We start from the raw sequence: 15,519 nt of genomic DNA on the forward strand, positions 1-15,519 counted from the left end.
TCTCTCACTGATTCTCTCTCTCACTACATAGGCCTGCTCCTCCTCTCCTCCTCTCCTCTCAGATCATAGGCCATCTCCTCCTCTCCTCCTCTCCTCCTCTCCTCTCAGATCATAGGCCTGCTCCTCTCCTCTCAGATCATAGGCCTGCTCCTCTCCTCTCAGATCATAGGCCTGCTCCTCTCCTCTCAGATCATAGGCCATCTCCTCCTCTCCTCCTCTCCTCTCAGATCATATGCCTGCTCCTTCTCTCCTCTCACTACATAGGCCTGCTCCTCTCCTCTCAGATCATAGGCCTGCCCCTCCTCTCCTCTCACTACATAGGCCTGCTCCTCTCCTCTCAGATCATAGGCCTGCTCCTTCTCTCCTCTCACTACATAGGCCTCCTCCTCCTCTCCTCTCAGATCATAGGCCTGCTCCTCCTCTCCTCTCACTACATAGGCCTGCTCCTCTCCTCTCAGATCATAGGCCTGCTCCTCTCCTCTCAGATCATAGGCCTGCTCCTCCTCTCCTCTCAGATCATAGGCCTGCTCCTCCTCTCCTCTCAGATCATAGGCCTGCCCCTCTCCTCTCAGATCATAGGCCTGCTCCTCCTCTCCTCTCAGATCATAGGCCTGCTCCTCCTCTCCTCTCAGATCATAGGCCTGCCCCTCTCCTCTCAGATCATAGGCCTGCACCTCCTCTCCTCTCAGATCATAGGCCTGCTCCTCCACCTCCTCTCAGATCATAGGCCTGCCCCTCTCCTCTCAGATCATAGGCCTGCACCTCCTCTCCTCTCAGATCATAGGCCTGCTCCTCCACCTCCTCTCAGATCATAGGCCTGCATGGTGGTGGCAGCATCATGGCTTGGGCCTGCTTTTCTTCAGCAGGGACAGGGAAGATGGTTAAAATTGATGGGAAGATGGATGGAGCCAAATACAGAACCATTGTGGAAGAAAACCTGATGGAGTCTGCAAAAGACCTGAGACTGGGACGGAGATTTGCCTTCCAACAAGACAATGATCCAAAACATAAAGCAAAATCTACAATGGAATGGTTCAAAAATAAACATATCCAGGTGTTAGAATGGCCAAGTCAAAGTCCAGACCTGAATCCAATCGAGAATCTGTGGAAAGAACTGAAAACTGCTGTTCACAAATGCTCTCCATCCAACCTCACTGAGCTCGAGCTGTTTTGCAAGGAGGAATGGGATGTGCAAAACTGATAGAGACATACCCCAAGCGACTTACAGCTGTAATCGCAGCAAAAGGTGGCGCTACAAAGTATTAACTTAAGGGGGCTGAATAATTTTGCACGCCCAATTTTTACGTTTTTGATTTGTTAAAAAAGTTTGAAATATCCAACAAATGTCGTTCCACTTCATGATTGTGTCCCACTTGTTGTTGATTCTTCACTAAAAAATACAGTTTTATATCTTTATGTTTGAAGCCTGAAATGTGGCAAAAGGTCGCAAAGTTCAAGGGGGCCGAATACTTTCGCAAGGCACTGTATAACCCAGCCAAGAGATGGGCTGTGGTAGAGGACAGGATATAACCCAGCCAAGAGATGGGCTGTGGCAGAGGACAGGATGTAACCTAGCCAAGAGATGGGCTGTGGCAGAGGACAGGATGTATCCCAGCCAAGAGATGGGCTGTGGCAGAGGACAGGATGTATCCCAGCCAAGAGATGGGCTGTGGCAGAGGACAGGATGTATCCCAGCCAAGAGATGGGCTGTGGCAGAGGACAGGATGTATCCCAGCCAATAGATGGGCTGTGTCCCAGATGGCACCATATTCCCTATGATGCTATAAGGGGTACTACTTTTGACCAGGGCCCATGGGGAATAGGGGGCCATTTGGGAAACAGTCCATGGAGTCAGTGATATGTTTGAAAGCCTCATTCCCCACAGCAGTAACGAGGTGACGGGGAGAAAGGGAGAACGTTGGGGAGTGAGACAGAGATCCACACAGCTCAACACTTATTCTATGATTAACTGTTTTAAAACATCCCAGTCAGTATTTATCATCAGATAAATAGTTCCTCTAATGGGATAGACCTGGCATTCCTCTAATGGGATACAGACCTGGCATTCCTCTAATGGGATAGACCTGGCATTCCTCTAATGGGATAGACCTGGCATTCCTCTAATGGGATACAGACCTGGCATTCCTCTAATGGGATAGACCTGGCATTCCTCTAATGGGATAGACCTGGCATTCCTCTAATGGGATACAGACCTGGCATTCCTCTAATGGGATACAGACCTGGCATTCCTCTAATGGGATAGACCTGGCATTCCTCTAATGGGATAGACCTGGCATTCCTCTAATGGGATAGACCTGGCATTCCTCTAATGGGATACAGACCTGGCATTCCTCTAATGGGATAGACCTGGCATTCCTCTAATGGGATACAGACCTGGCATTCCTCTAATGGGATAGACCTGGCATTCCTCTAATGGGATACAGACCTGGCATTCCTCTAATGGGATACAGACCTGGCATTCCTCTAATGGGATACAGACCTGGCATTCCTCTAATGGGATACAGACCTGGCATTCCTCTAATGGGATACAGACCTGGCATTCCTCTAATGGGATACAGACCTGGCATTCCTCTAATGGGATACAGACCTGGCATTCCTCTAATGGGATACAGACCTGGCATTCCTCTAATGGGATACAGACCTGGCATTCCTCTAATGGGACACAGACCTGGCATTCCTCTAATGGGACACAGACCTGGCATTCCTCTAATGGGATACAGACCTGGCATTCCTCTAATGGGATGCAGACCTGGCATTCCTCTAATGGAGTGTGTGAGGTTATGTCTGTCAGGAGGGTTAGTGGTGAGGTTATGTCTGTCAGTCAGGAGGGTTAGTGGTGAGGTTATGCCTGTCAGGAGGGTTAGTGGTGAGGTTATGTCTGTCAGGAGGGAGGGTTAGTGGTGAGGTTATGCCTGTCAGGAGGGTTAGTGGTGAGGTTATGTCTGTCAGGAGGGTTAGTGGTGAGGTTATGTCTGTCAGGAGGGTTAGTGGTGAGGTTATGTCTGTCAGGAGGGTTAGTGGTGAGGTTATGTCTGTCAGGAGGGTTAGTGGTGAGGTTATGTCAGTCAGTCAGGAGGGTTAGTGGTGAGGTTATGTCTGTCAGGAGGGTTAGTGGTGAGGTTATGTCTGTCAGGAGGGTTAGTGGTGAGGTAATGTCTGTCAGGAGTGTTAGTGGTGAGGTTATGTCTGTCAGGAGGGTTAGTGGTGAGGTTATGCCTGTCAGGAGGGTTAGTGGTGAGGTTATGCCTGTCAGGAGGGTTCGTGGTGAGGTTATGTCTGTCAGGAGGGTTCGTGGTGAGGTTATGTCTGTCAGGAGGGTTAGTGGTGAGGTTATGAAAGTCAGGAGGATTAGTGGTGAGGTTATGTCTGTCAGGAGGGTTAGTGGTGAGGTTATGTCAGTCAGGAGGGTTAGTGGTGAGGTTATGCCTGTCAGGAGGGTTAGTGGTGAGGTTATGTCTGTCAGGAGGGTTAGTGGTGAGGTTATGTCTTTCAGGAGGGTTAGTGGTGAGGTTATGTCTGTCAGGAGGGTTAGTGGTGAGGTTATGTCTGTCAGGAGGATTAGTGGTGAGGTTATGTCTGTCAGGAGGGTTAGTGGTGAGGTTATGTCAGTCAGGAGGGTTAGTGGTGAGGTTATGTCAGTCAGGAGGGTTAGTGGTGAGGTTATGTCAGTCAGGAGGGTTAGTGATGAGGTTATGTCTGTCAGGAGGGTTAGTGGTGAGGTTATGTCTGTCAGGAGGGTTAGTGGTGAGGTTATGTCAGTCAGTCAGGAGGGTTAATGGTGAGGTTATGTATGTCAGGAGGGTTAGTGGTGAGGTTATGTCAGTCAGGAGGGTTAGTGGTGAGGTTATGTCTGTCAGTCAGGAGGGTTAGTGTTGAGGTTATGTCTGTCAGGAGGGTTAGTGGTGAGGTTATGTCTGTCAGGAGGGTTAGTGGTGAGGTTATGTCTGTCAGGAGGGTTAGTGGTGAGGTTATGTCTGTCAGGAGGGTTAGTGGTGAGGTTATGTCTGTCAGGAGGGTTAGTGGTGAGGTTATGTCTGTCAGGAGGGTTAGTGGTGAGGTTATGTCAGTCAGTCAGGAGGGTTAGTGGTGAGGTTATGTCTGTCAGGAGGGTTAGTGGTGAGGTTATGTCTGTCAGGAGGGTTAGTGGTGAGGTTATGTCTGTCAGGAGGGTTAGTGGTGAGGTTATGTCAGTCAGTCAGGAGGGTTAGTGGTGAGGTTATGTCTGTCAGGAGGGTTAGTGGTGAGGTAATGTCTGTCAGGAGTGTTAGTGGTGAGGTTATGTCTGTCAGGAGGGTTAGTGGTGAGGTTATGTCTGTCAGGAGGGTTAGTGGTGAGGTTATGTCAGTCAGGAGGGTTAGTGGTGAGGTTATGTCAGTCAGGAGGGTTAGTGATGAGGTTATGTTTGTCAGGAGGGTTAGTGGTGAGTTTATGTCTTACAGGAGGGTTAGTGGTGAGGTTATGTCTGTCAGGAGGGTTAGTGGTGAGGTTATGTCTGTCAGGAGGGTTAGTGATGAGGTTATGTCTGTCAGGAGGATTAGTGGTGAGGTTATGTCTGTCAGGAGGGTTAGTAGTGAGGTTATGTCTGTCAGGAGGGGTAGTGGTGAGGTTATGTCAGTCAGGAGGGTTAGTGGTGAGGTTATGTCTGTCAGGAGGGTTAGTGGTGAGGTTATGTCTGTCAGGAGGGTTAGTGGTGAGGTAATGTCTGTCAGGAGTGTTAGTGGTGAGGTTATGTCTGTCAGGAGGGTTAGTGGTGAGGTTATGTCTGTCAGGAGGGTTAGTGGTGAGGTTATGTCAGTCAGGAGGGTTAGTGGTGAGGTTATGTCAGTCAGGAGGGTTAGTGATGAGGTTATGTCTGTCAGGAGGGTTAGTGGTGAGGTTATGTCTTACAGGAGGGTTAGTGGTGAGGTTATGTCTGTCAGGAGGGTTAGTGGTGAGATTATGTCTGTCAGGAGGATTAGTGGTGAGGTTATGTCTGTCAGGAGGGTTAGTGGTGAGGTTATGTCAGTCGGAGGGTTAGTGGTGAGGTTATGTCAGTCAGGAGGGTTAGTGGTGAGGTTATGTCAGTCAGGAGGGTTAGTGATGAGGTTATGTCTGTCAGGGGGGTTAGTGGTGAGGTTATGTCTGTCAGGAGGGTTAGTGGTGAGGTTATGTCAGTCGGTCAGGAGGGTTAATGGTGAGGTTATGTATGTCAGGAGGGTTAGTGGTGAGGTTATGTCAGTCAGGAGGGTTAGTGGTGAGGTTATGTCTGTCAGGAGGGTTAGTGGTGAGGTTATGTCAGTCAGGAGGGTTAGTGATGAGGTTATGTCTGTCAGGGGGGTTAGTGGTGAGGTTATGTCTGTCAGGAGGGTTAGTGGTGAGGTTATGTCTGTCAGGAGGGTTAGTGGTGAGGTAATGTCTGTCAGGAGTGTTAGTGGTGAGGTTATGTCTGTCAGGAGGGTTAGTGGTGAGGTTATGTCTGTCAGGAGGGTTAGTGGTGAGGTTATGTCAGTCAGGAGGGTTAGTGGTGAGGTTATGTCAGTCAGGAGGGTTAGTGATGAGGTTATGTTTGTCAGGAGGGTTAGTGGTGAGTTTATGTCTTACAGGAGGGTTAGTGGTGAGATTATGTCTGTCAGGAGGGTTAGTGGTGAGGTTATGTCTGTCAGGAGGGTTAGTGATGAGGTTATGTCTGTCAGGAGGATTAGTGGTGAGGTTATGTCTGTCAGGAGGGTTAGTGGTGAGGTTATGTCTGTCAGGAGGGTTAGTGGTGAGGTTATGTCAGTCAGGAGGGTTAGTGATGAGGTTATGTCTGTCAGGAGGGTTAGTGGTGAGGTTATGTCTTACAGGAGGGTTAGTGGTGAGGTTATGTCTGTCAGGAGGGTTAGTGGTGAGATTATGTCTGTCAGGAGGATTAGTGGTGAGGTTATGTCTGTCAGGAGGGTTAGTGGTGAGGTTATGTCAGTCGGAGGGTTAGTGGTGAGGTTATGTCAGTCAGGAGGGTTAGTGGTGAGGTTATGTCAGTCAGGAGGGTTAGTGATGAGGTTATGTCTGTCAGGGGGGTTAGTGGTGAGGTTATGTCTGTCAGGAGGGTTAGTGGTGAGGTTATGTCAGTCAGGAGGGTTAGTGATGAGGTTATGTCTGTCAGGGGGGGTTAGTGGTGAGGTTATGTCTGTCAGGAGGGTTAGTGGTGAGGTTATGTCAGTCAGTCAGGAGGGTTAATGGTGAGGTTATGTATGTCAGGAGGGTTAGTGGTGAGGTTATGTCAGTCAGGAGGGTTAGTGGTGAGGTTATGTCTGTCAGTCAGGAGGGTTAGTGGTGAGGTTATGCCTGTCAGGAGGGTTAGTGGTGAGGTTATGTCTGTCAGGAGGGTTAGTGGTGAGGTTATGTCTGTCAGGAGGGTTAGTGGTGAGGTAATGTCTGTCAGGAGTGTTAGTGGTGAGGTTATGTCTGTCAGGAGGGTTAGTGGTGAGGTTATGTCTGTCAGGAGGGTTAGTGGTGAGGTTATGTCAGTCAGGAGGGTTAGTGGTGAGGTTATGTCAGTCAGGAGGGTTAGTGATGAGGTTATGTCTGTCAGGAGGGTTAGTGGTGAGGTTATGTCTTACAGGAGGGTTAGTGGTGAGGTTATGTCTGTCAGGAGGGTTAGTGGTGAGATTATGTCTGTCAGGAGGATTAGTGGTGAGGTTATGTCTGTCAGGAGGGTTAGTGGTGAGGTTATGTCAGTCGGAGGGTTAGTGGTGAGGTTATGTCAGTCAGGAGGGTTAGTGGTGAGGTTATGTCAGTCAGGAGGGTTAGTGATGAGGTTATGTCTGTCAGGGGGGTTAGTGGTGAGGTTATGTCTGTCAGGAGGGTTAGTGGTGAGGTTATGTCAGTCAGTCAGGAGGGTTAATGGTGAGGTTATGTATGTCAGTCAGGAGGGTTAGTGGTGAGGTTATGCCTGTCAGGAGGGTTAGTGGTGAGGTTATGTCTGTCAGGAGGGTTAGTGGTGAGGTTATGTCTGTCAGGAGGGTTAGTGGTGAGGTAATGTCTGTCAGGAGTGTTAGTGGTGAGGTTATGTCTGTCAGGAGGGTTAGTGGTGAGGTTATGTCTGTCAGGAGGGTTAGTGGTGAGGTTATGTCAGTCAGGAGGGTTAGTGGTGAGGTTATGTCAGTCAGGAGGGTTAGTGATGAGGTTATGTCTGTCAGGAGGGTTAGTGGTGAGGTTATGTCTTACAGGAGGGTTAGTGGTGAGGTTATGTCTGTCAGGAGGGTTAGTGGTGAGATTATGTCTGTCAGGAGGATTAGTGGTGAGGTTATGTCTGTCAGGAGGGTTAGTGGTGAGGTTATGTCAGTCGGAGGGTTAGTGGTGAGGTTATGTCAGTCAGGAGGGTTAGTGGTGAGGTTATGTCAGTCAGGAGGGTTAGTGATGAGGTTATGTCTGTCAGGGGGGTTAGTGGTGAGGTTATGTCTGTCAGGAGGGTTAGTGGTGAGGTTATGTCAGTCAGTCAGGAGGGTTAATGGTGAGGTTATGTATGTCAGGAGGGTTAGTGGTGAGGTTATGTCAGTCAGGAGGGTTAGTGGTGAGGTTATGTCTGTCAGGAGGGTTAGTGGTGAGGTTATGTCAGTCAGGAGGGTTAGTGGTGAGGTTATGTCTGTCAGGAGGGTTAGTGGTGAGGTTATGTCAGTCAGGAGGGTTAGTGATGAGGTTATGTCTGTCAGGGGGGTTAGTGGTGAGGTTATGTCTGTCAGGAGGGTTAGTGGTGAGGTTATGTCTGTCAGGAGGGTTAGTGGTGAGGTAATGTCTGTCAGGAGTGTTAGTGGTGAGGTTATGTCTGTCAGGAGGGTTAGTGGTGAGGTTATGTCTGTCAGGAGGGTTAGTGGTGAGGTTATGTCAGTCAGGAGGGTTAGTGGTGAGGTTATGTCAGTCAGGAGGGTTAGTGATGAGGTTATGTTTGTCAGGAGGGTTAGTGGTGAGTTTATGTCTTACAGGAGGGTTAGTGGTGAGATTATGTCTGTCAGGAGGGTTAGTGGTGAGGTTATGTCTGTCAGGAGGGTTAGTGATGAGGTTATGTCTGTCAGGAGGATTAGTGGTGAGGTTATGTCTGTCAGGAGGGTTAGTGGTGAGGTTATGTCTGTCAGGAGGGTTAGTGGTGAGGTTATGTCAGTCAGGAGGGTTAGTGATGAGGTTATGTCTGTCAGGAGGGTTAGTGGTGAGGTTATGTCTTACAGGAGGGTTAGTGGTGAGGTTATGTCTGTCAGGAGGGTTAGTGGTGAGATTATGTCTGTCAGGAGGATTAGTGGTGAGGTTATGTCTGTCAGGAGGGTTAGTGGTGAGGTTATGTCAGTCGGAGGGTTAGTGGTGAGGTTATGTCAGTCAGGAGGGTTAGTGGTGAGGTTATGTCAGTCAGGAGGGTTAGTGATGAGGTTATGTCTGTCAGGGGGGTTAGTGGTGAGGTTATGTCTGTCAGGAGGGTTAGTGGTGAGGTTATGTCAGTCAGGAGGGTTAGTGATGAGGTTATGTCTGTCAGGGGGGTTAGTGGTGAGGTTATGTCTGTCAGGAGGGTTAGTGGTGAGGTTATGTCAGTCAGTCAGGAGGGTTAATGGTGAGGTTATGTATGTCAGGAGGGTTAGTGGTGAGGTTATGTCAGTCAGGAGGGTTAGTGGTGAGGTTATGTCTGTCAGTCAGGAGGGTTAGTGGTGAGGTTATGCCTGTCAGGAGGGTTAGTGGTGAGGTTATGTCTGTCAGGAGGGTTAGTGGTGAGGTTATGTCTGTCAGGAGGGTTAGTGGTGAGGTAATGTCTGTCAGGAGTGTTAGTGGTGAGGTTATGTCTGTCAGGAGGGTTAGTGGTGAGGTTATGTCTGTCAGGAGGGTTAGTGGTGAGGTTATGTCAGTCAGGAGGGTTAGTGGTGAGGTTATGTCAGTCAGGAGGGTTAGTGATGAGGTTATGTCTGTCAGGAGGGTTAGTGGTGAGGTTATGTCTTACAGGAGGGTTAGTGGTGAGGTTATGTCTGTCAGGAGGGTTAGTGGTGAGATTATGTCTGTCAGGAGGATTAGTGGTGAGGTTATGTCTGTCAGGAGGGTTAGTGGTGAGGTTATGTCAGTCGGAGGGTTAGTGGTGAGGTTATGTCAGTCAGGAGGGTTAGTGGTGAGGTTATGTCAGTCAGGAGGGTTAGTGATGAGGTTATGTCTGTCAGGGGGGTTAGTGGTGAGGTTATGTCTGTCAGGAGGGTTAGTGGTGAGGTTATGTCAGTCAGTCAGGAGGGTTAATGGTGAGGTTATGTATGTCAGGAGGGTTAGTGGTGAGGTTATGTCAGTCAGGAGGGTTAGTGGTGAGGTTATGTCTGTCAGGAGGGTTAGTGGTGAGGTTATGTCAGTCAGGAGGGTTAGTGATGAGGTTATGTCTGTCAGGGGGGTTAGTGGTGAGGTTATGTCTGTCAGGAGGGTTAGTGGTGAGGTTATGTCAGTCAGTCAGGAGGGTTAATGGTGAGGTTATGTATGTCAGGAGGGTTAGTGGTGAGGTTATGTCAGTCAGGAGGGTTAGTGGTGAGGTTATGTCTGTCAGTCAGGAGGGTTAGTGGTGAGGTTATGCCTGTCAGGAGGGTTAGTGGTGAGGTTATGTCTGTCAGGAGGGTTAGTGGTGAGGTTATGTCTGTCAGGAGGGTTAGTGGTGAGGTTATGTCTGTCAGGAGGTTTAGTGGTGAGGTTATGTCAGTCAGGAGGGTTAGTGGTGAGGTTATGTCAGTCAGGAGGGTTAGTGATGAGGTTATGTCTGTCAGGAGGGTTAGTGGTGAGGTTATGTCTTACAGGAGGGTTAGTGGTGAGGTTATGTCTGTCAGGAGGGTTAGTGGTGCGGTTATGTCTGTCAGGAGGGTTAGTGGTGAGGTTATGTCTGTCAGGAGGATTAGTGGTGAGGTTAAGTCTGTCAGGAGGGTTAGTGGTGAGGTTATGTCTGTCAGAAGGATTAGTGATGAGATTATGTCTGTCAGGAGGGTTAGTGGTGAGGTTATGTCTGTCAGTCAGGAGGGTTAGTGGTGAGGTTATGCCTGTCAGGAGGGTTAGTGGTGAGGTTATGCCTGTCAGGAGGGTTAGTGGTGAGGTTATGCCTGTCAGGAGGGTTAGTGGTGAGGTTATGTCTGTCAGGAGGGTTCGTGGTGAGGTTATGTCAGTCAGGAGGATTAGTGGTGAGGTTATGTCTGTCAGGAGGGTTAGTGGTGAGGTTATGTCAGTCAGGAGGGTTAGTGGTGAGGTTATGCCTGTCAGGAGGGTTAGTGGTGAGGTTATGTCTGTCAGGAGGGTTAGTGGTGAGGTTATGTCTGTCAGGAGGGTTAGTGGTGAGGTTATGTCTGTCAGGAGGGTTAGTGGTGAGGTTATGTCTGTCAGGAGGATTAGTGGTGAGGTTATGTCTGTCAGGAGGGTTAGTGGTGAGGTTATGTCAGTCAGGAGGGTTAGTGGTGAGGTTATGTCAGTCAGGAGGGTTAGTGGTGAGGTTATGTCAGTCAGGAGGGTTAGTGATGAGGTTATGTCTGTCAGGAGGGTTAATGGTGAGGTTATGTCTGTCAGGAGGGTTAGTGGTGAGGTTATGTCAGTCAGTCAGGAGGGTTAATGGTGAGGTTATGTATGTAAGGAGGGTTAGTGGTGAGGTTATGTATGTCAGGAGGGTTAGTGGTGAGGTTATGTCAGTCAGGAGGGTTAGTGGTGAGGTTATGTCTGTCAGTCAGGAGGGTTAGTGGTGAGTTTATGCCTGTCAGGAGGGTTAGTGGTGAGGTTATGTCTGTCAGGAGGGTTAGTGGTGAGGTTATGTCTGTCAGGAGGGTTAGTGGTGAGGTTATGTCTGTCAGGAGGGTTAGTGGTGAGGTTATGTCTGTCAGGAGGGTTAGTGGTGAGGTTATGTCTGTCAGGAGGGTTAGTGGTGAGGTTTTGTCTGTCAGGAGGGTTAGTGGTGAGGTTATGTCAGTCAGTCAGGAGGGTTAGTGGTGAGGTTATGTCTGTCAGGAGGGTTAGTGGTGAGGTCATGTCTGTCAGGAGGGTTAGTGGTGAGGTAATGTCTGTCAGGAGTGTTAGTGGTGAGGTTATGTCTGTCAGGAGGATTAGTGGTGAGGTTATGTCTGTCAGGAGGGTTAGTGGTGAGGTTATGTCAGTCGGAGGGTTAGTGGTGAGGTTATGTCAGTCAGGAGGGTTAGTGGTGAGGTTATGTCTGTCAGGAGGGTTAGTGGTGAGGTTTTGTCTGTCAGGAGGGTTAGTGGTGAGGTTATGTCAGTCAGTCAGGAGGGTTAGTGGTGAGGTTATGTCTGTCAGGAGGGTTAGTGGTGAGGTTATGTCTGTCAGGAGGGTTAGTGGTGAGGTAATGTCTGTCAGGAGTGTTAGTGGTGAGGTTATGTCTGTCAGGAGGATTAGTGGTGAGGTTATGTCTGTCAGGAGGGTTAGTGGTGAGGTTATGTCAGTCGGAGGGTTAGTGGTGAGGTTATGTCAGTCAGGAGGGTTAGTGGTGAGGTTATGTCTGTCAGGAGGGTTAGTGGTGAGGTTATGTCAGTCAGTCAGGAGGGTTAGTGGTGAGGTTATGTCTGTCAGGAGGGTTAGTGGTGAGGTTATGTCTGTCAGGAGGGTTAGTGGTGAGGTTATGTCTGTCAGGAGGGTTAGTGGTGAGGTTATGTCAGTCAGTCAGGAGGGTTAGTGGTGAGGTTATGTCTGTCAGGAGGGTTAGTGGTGAGGTTATGTCTGTCAGGAGGGTTAGTGGTGAGGTTATGTCTGTCAGGAGGGTTAGTGGTGAGGTTATGTCTGTCAGGAGGGTTAGTGGTGAGGTTATGTCTGTCAGGAGGGTTAGTGGTGAGGTTATGTCAGTCAGGAGGGTTAGTGGTGAGGTTATGTCAGTCAGGAGGGTTAGTGATGAGGTTATGTCTGTCAGGAGGGTTAGTGGTGAGGTTATGTCTTACAGGAGGGTTAGTGGTGAGGTTATGTCTGTCAGGAGGGTTAGTGGTGCGGTTATGTCTGTCAGGAGGGTTAGTGGTGAGGTTATGTCTGTCAGGAGGATTAGTGGTGAGGTTATGTCTGTCAGGAGGGTTAGTGGTGAGGTTATGTCTGTCAGAAGGATTAGTGGTGAGGTTATGTCAGTCAGGAGGGTTAGTGGTGAGGTTATGTCAGTCAGGAGGGTTAGTGATGAGGTTATGCCTGTCAGGAGGGTTAGTGGTGAGGTTATGCCTGTCAGGAGGGTTAGTGGTGAGATTATGCCTGTCAGGAGGGTTAGTGGTGAGGTTAGAGGTTATGGCTGGGTTAGGGGTTAGAGGTTATGGCTAGGTTAGTGGTTAGGGGTTAGAGGTTATGGCTGGGTTAGTGGTTAGGTGTTATGGCTGGGTTAGGGGTTAGAGGTTATGGCTAGGTTAGTGGTTAGGGGTTAGAGGTTATGGCTGGGTTAGTGGTTAGGGTTTAGAGGTTATGGCTGGGTTAGTGGTTAGGGGTTAGAGGTTATGGCTGGGTTAAGGGTTAGGGGTTACAGGTTATGCCCTCCATGTCCCCAAGCCAGGCAGTGGTGCAGTGTGGTCCTGTATGTAGCCAGAGCGTATGAAGGGTTCAGGACTTGAGGCCAGTTTGTGGTACGGTGCTACTGGACTGGTCCACCCAGACCTCCCTGCCCTCTGAATCTCAGAAGGAGGTGGTTCGGTATGAACCAGAGGAAACATTCTCTGTGGTCAGACCAGGATGGAACTCTGGGGCTTCCTGCCCCGAGCCAAACCCTAGGCGTCACGTGAGGAACATAAATCAAACCTCTAATGACGTTTTATCATAGTGTAGCAGTACCTTTACTAGGGTTATGGTTTGGACAGAAAAAAGAAAAAAAAATCAACTTTTGATCTCAAAAACAATTCATATTATTCTGTACGTAAATCTGTGTCCCTCCATTTGTTATGATACAGTATGTTAACGTTGTGTTAGCTTACATTACGAATGGAATAGTCGGAAGTCGTACGATGTCATGCGACTTGGATGATGTAATTTATTAAACATCTTGATGGACGGATAGTATTGCACGTCTTTATCTGAGACCGGATTGCTTGTTGAGCTGTAACAAACAAAAGAGAATTAAAAGGAGAATTTAATGTTGGCGGTTAGGGGAAACTAACGACAAAAAAGGTCAGGGCTAAACTAAACTCCCTCTCCCTCTCCCTCTCCCTCTCCCTCTCTCTCTCGCTCTCTGTCTCTCTCCTCTCTCTCGCTGTCCTCTCTCTCCCCCCCCTCTCTCTCTGTCTCTCTCTGTCTCTCTCTCCTCTCTCTGTCTCTCTCTCTCATCTCTCTCTCTCTCTCTCTCTCTCTCTCTCTCCTCCCTCTCTCTCTGTCTCTCTCTGTCTGTCTCTCTCTCTCCCTCTCTCTCTCTCTGTCCTCTCTCCCTCTCTCTCTCTCTCTCTCTTCTCTCTCTCTCTCTCCTCTCTCTCTCTCCTCTCTCTCTCTCTCTCTCTCTCTCTCCTCTCTCTCTCTTCTCTCCTCTCTCTTCTCTCTCCTTCTCCTCTCCCTCTCTTCCCCCTCCCTCTCTCCCCCTCCCTCTCTCCCCCTCCCTCCTCCCTCTCTCATATACAAGCTGTACCATGTGTTACACCCTAGTAGCCTACAATAGTAAAGCAAGCAGAACCACAGTCATCTAGTTTGAAGCAACTATTTGTAAACAATATTTTGAATGTGTTCCAGAAGTCACTTTGAAAACCAAACAGAATTTTCACATCGACTTTAAAGAAAGATGGAGTAGACTAGACATCATGACATCGTGTCGGTCGTGTCGCCTTCTACAAGAGAAGATGGCTGTCGGTTCTGCGAGTGCCTGCCTGCCTGTCTGTGAGTGTCTGCCTGCCTGTCTGTGAGTGTCTGCCTGCCTGCCTGTCTGTGAGTGTTTGCCTGCCTGCCTGTCTGTGAGTGTCTGCCTGCCTGCCTGTGAGTGTCTGCCTCTGCCTGCCTATCTGTGAGTGTCTGCCTGCCTGTCTGTGAGGGCCTGCCTGCCTGTCTGTGAGTGTCTGCCTGCCTGCCTGCCTGTCTGTGAGTGTCTGCCTCTGCCTGCCTGTCTGTGAGTGTCTGCCTGCCTGTCTGTGAGTGTCTGCCTGCCTGTCTGTGAGTGTCTGCCTGCCTGTCTGTGAGTGTCTGTCTGCCTGTCTGTGAGTGTCTGCCTGCCTGTCTGTGAGTGTCTGCCTGCCTGTCTGTGAGTGTCTGCCTGCCTGTCTGTGAGTGTCTGCCTGTCTGTCTGTGAGTGTCTGCCTGTCTGTGAGTGTCTGCCTGTCTGTCTGTGAGTGTCTGCCTGCCTGTCTGTGAGTGTCTGCCTGTCTGTGAGTGTCTGCCTGTCTGTCTGTGAGTGTCTGCCTGCCTGTCTGTGAGTGTCTGTCTGCTGTCTGTGAGTGTCTGCTGCCTGTCTGTGAGTGTCTGCCTGCCTGTCTGTGAGTGTCTGCCTGTCTGTCTGTGAGTGTCCTGCCTGCCTGTCTGTGAGTGTCTGCCTGCCTGTCCTGTGAGTGTCTGCCTGCCTGTCTGTGAGTGTCTGCCCTGTCTGTCTGTGAGTGTCTGCCTGCCTGTCTGTGAGTGTCTGCCTGCCTGTCTGTGAGTGTCTGCCTGTCTGTCTGTGAGTGTCTGCCTGTCTGTGAGTGTCTGCCTGTCTGTCTGTGAGTGTCTGCCTGCCTGTCTGTGAGTGTCTGTCTGCCTGTCTGTGAGTGTCTGCCTGCCTGTCTGTGAGTGTCTGCCTGCCTGTCTGTGAGTGTCTGCCTGCCTGTCTGTGAGTGTCTGCCTGTCTGTCTGTGAGTGTCTGCCTGTCTGTGAGTGTCTGCCTGTCTGTCTGTGAGTGTCTGCCTGTCTGTGAGTGTCTGCCTGTCTGTCTGTGAGTGTCTGCCTGTCTGTGAGTGTCTGCCTGTCTGTCTGTGAGTGTCTGTCTGCTGTGAGTGTCTGCCTGCCTGTCTGTGAGTGTCTGCCTGCCTGTCTGTGAGTGTCTGCCTGCCTGTCTGTGAGTGTCTGTCTGTCTGTGAGTGTCTGCCTGTCTGTGAGTGTCTGTCTGTCTGTGAGTGTCTGTCTGCCTGTCTGTGAGTGTCTGCCTGTCTGTGAGTGTCTGCCTGCCTGTGAGTGTCTGCCTGTCTGTGAGTGTCTGCCTGTCTGTCTGTGAGTGTCTGCCTGTCTGTGAGTGTCTGTCTGTCTGTGAGTGTCTGCCTGCCTGTCTGTGAGTGTCTGCCTGTCTGTGAGTGTCTGTCTGTCTGTGAGTGTCTGCCTGTCTGTGAGTGTCTGCCTGCCTGTGAGTGTCTGCCTGTCTGTGAGTGTCTGCCTGTCTGTGAGTGTCTGCCTGTCTGTGAGTGTCTGCCTGTCTGTGAGTGTCTGTCTGTCTGTGAGTGTCTGCCTGTCTGTGAGTGTCTGCCTGTCTGTGAGTGTCTGCCTGTCTGTGAGTGTCTGCCTGTCTGTGAGTGTCTGCCTGTCTGTGAGTGTCTGCCTGTCTGTGAGTGTCTGCCTGTCTGTGAGTGTCTGCCTGTCTGTGAGTGTCTGCCTGTCTGTGAGTGTCTGCCTGTCTGTGAGTGTCTGCCTGTCTGTTTCTTTATATAT

This window comes from Oncorhynchus kisutch, linkage group LG30, assembly GCF_002021735.2.
Source record: "Oncorhynchus kisutch isolate 150728-3 linkage group LG30, Okis_V2, whole genome shotgun sequence".
Classification (NCBI taxonomy): domain Eukaryota; kingdom Metazoa; phylum Chordata; class Actinopteri; order Salmoniformes; family Salmonidae; genus Oncorhynchus; species Oncorhynchus kisutch.